General features: G+C 32.1%; 1 long non-coding RNA gene across 1 annotated transcript; it reads right to left on the bottom strand.

Moving 5' to 3' along the window:
* Window positions 1-267: 267 nt before the first annotated feature.
* On the bottom strand, window positions 268-2,896 carry LOC139518542 (uncharacterized). Its single transcript, XR_011663401.1, has 2 exons — window positions 2,761-2,896; window positions 268-1,675 (listed from the first exon to the last, which is right to left on the bottom strand). It is a non-coding gene; the product is annotated as an uncharacterized lncRNA (long non-coding RNA).
* Window positions 2,897-3,104: the final 208 nt, after the last annotated feature.

Below are 3,104 nucleotides of genomic sequence, written 5' to 3'. Positions count from 1 at the left end.
TTCAAATATTTTCGTTTTGAGCGTCACTGAAGAGGCCTTAATTGTCGAAATGCGCATGTAATGCAGAAAAAAATCTGTAAAGGACTAGTTCAATGTTCAAGTAATTGACAAAAGCCAAAATTCAAAATAAGCCAGCAATTTTTTTTTTAGATGCTTCTTTACAAACCGATCGCTAACCTCACATCCATTCGTCACGTTCTAACATATTAATTTTGGTTTTCATTTTGTCATTGTAACTCCAACTCAATCTAAATTAAAACAGCTATGTTATATTGTCATAATATTTTAATATAATGTTTTAAAAAAAAATGTTCTAATCTTTTAACCAAGATAGTCTTTCAAATTCCTTTACAATTGTAGCAACATGTAGTTTATTAGGTTTTCTTAGGCTGAAAGACTCTTACAAAATATATTTCTTCTTCTATGAGACTTAGTTTATATCAACATAAAACACCAATTTCCATTGCGTGTTTCTGTTGTTTAGATTTCTTTTCTCGATTTCTTTTTTCAGCTCTCTTTGGTTTGAGTTTCATCGGAAACCGAGTTCTTTTGCGGGGTCGTGCATGTTCCCAAATGTTCAACTTTCTGCATAGACCAATAACTATGCATGTGTACTGTTGAAACGTCTGAAACAAGGACATGGTTTATCAATACAAGACACAAAACCCATACAAGCGCTCAAACTGACGGTGCCAGGCAACGGAACAACGTTTCTACTGCTATTCATCATAAAAGTCGAAATTCCTGTAAACCGTAAGTCTACTTCTTGACTCTCCTCTGACAGGTATATCGTTGTAGCAATTGCTAGACGACTGGTTAAAATAATTTTCTTCATGTCAATCAATACTGACACTGCCAGCTCTGATTTATTGTCCTCCACTCTACTAATTATATTTTCTAATCGTCATGTGGTTTAGATTAGAACGTTTATAGATATGATTTAAACCCTTAACAAAGACCCAGATAGCATTGCCTTTCTGCAAGTTCAGATTAATTCCAACATGCACAGAATTTTGTGAGTATGCTACAATGGTACATGATTCGTCTTCATTGTCACCACTGTTAAAAATACACACATATAAAGAGGTTTGATTTTCATTGCGCCTGTTATCAAAATTCAGCGAAAGGTCGATTGAATATGATCCATTCTGGAGCAAACTAATATTTGTGCTGGTTTCATCTAATTTCAGAAATGTTGTAGCCAGGAGTTTCCATCCAACATTACCGGAGTTGTTTTGAAAAGTATATGAATCGAAGTTAATCTTCAAATTTTCGAACATAGGTTTATGTGTTGTGACATGGTTTGTGATATTTACATTCTCTTTTTCTGTATTATTTGTGATACTTGCATATAGCCCAACACACATTAGTCCATTCAGTATGCATGAAAATATACAAGGAAACCATCTTTTACATCGTTTTGCAATATTGTGGTTTTTCGCAGAAAGCTCTTTTTCGTCAATACTGTTATCGACTGGTATATCGACGTGAACGTTTGTGTTTGTATCAATATCATCTCGCGGTGGGAGTGCTTTACCTCTTTCAGCAGACTTCGACTGACAACTTTTACGATACGTCACTTCATCATTCTTCAAAAGGATTGAAATTTCGGAATTGTCTGTCGTTGTATATGGTATTTCCTGCAGCGTGTTCTTTGCTTCGCTGCCATCAGAATCTGAAATATAAATATGATTAAAAATCATCAATATATATAATTTCATAACATAGAAATCATATCAAATAAAATAATGCAAAAATTAAATAGTTTTATGGAAGAACGATTTTTGTTCTTTTAACACCTCGATCCTTTACTCGGTTTTAAAATACGAAAAAAACGGAGGTTTTCTGTTGAAATATGAATGACAACTGATAGAAATTATTGAAAAGTCAAATAACAGAAATACAGAACTTCAATGAAAATTAATAACGGTAAGTTCTCTATCAATAAATGTAAAAACTGAGAGGTGTCCTTTTATTTATTAATGTGTCACTTTCGTGCAAGTTGACTCTTTCAGTCCAATAAATATTGCAATAGACCAATGTATTATAACAGAATGAGATTATTTTTCTTCATTTCAAACTTCCATCTAAACAGCATTTTAATACATCCATATGTTCCAATTTACGATAGCGCTTACATGGACACCATTATATAGCAAAATGAAGAAGTGTATCATATTTATGCAATATAAATAAATATAAAGATACTTTACAACAAAAATTAAACTAAGTAAGAAATGGTTTGCAGGGGCCGATTCTTGCGATGGTGTTATGTGCTGTCCCATCCTAAATATTCACTGCTTTATAAGTAGGTGGGTTCCTTGACTGATCTTGTTTAGATATACACAAACGAATGCAGTAATAGCAATAGTGTTTATATTTAATTATATTCTGTGTATTTTCCTGGATACTCAGAAAGTATTTCCCAGGGATACTTTATTACAGCGTGTACAATAAAGTAGAATTGTAAGAAGCAATCTGAAGAATAACGAATATTTATTTGTTGTTAAAAAAATAGTGATAGAGTGATAAGGATGTAATTACATATAAAACAGTAGACAAAGAAAGAAATATTTTGAGACCTGCACGGCGTATTTTTCACATTTGGATTCAGCACAAATAAATTGACATTTCAGTTCGTAAGCACATGTGAGAACTCACGGTACATGAAAGTAATTTTTTTAAAGTAAATCTTGAAAGTTCAAAACGACATGAGTATACTAAAATAGTTTTGATATTTAGCAAAAATATATTATTTACCAGATATATATGACCCACATCTGATTGTCATGTCAGTTTGATCATCTTCGATTGGCCTAGTATTTCCATGTCTGGTAAAAGTAGCAGAGTTTATTCCCTCCATAGTGTCTGTCCTGTCGCTTCTAAATGATAAACTTTTAATTTTCACATACTAGTATACACATAAAACTTGTAAAAAATAGGGGTTTTCTAAATTTTCTAATTTTAACTCGACCTTAATAAAAATCCCATGCTATTTATAACACGTCATGCGTTTATAAACAATGTTAATCCCTTTCAAAATTATGTAATCTAATCATCAAATCTCAACCAAATGAAATGGGACAATCTCTCGTATAGTTATC

This window comes from Mytilus edulis, chromosome 4 (assembly GCF_963676685.1).
Source record: "Mytilus edulis chromosome 4, xbMytEdul2.2, whole genome shotgun sequence".
NCBI lineage: Eukaryota > Metazoa > Mollusca > Bivalvia > Mytilida > Mytilidae > Mytilus > Mytilus edulis.
This window is presented reverse-complemented; position numbering and strand designations above follow the sequence as displayed.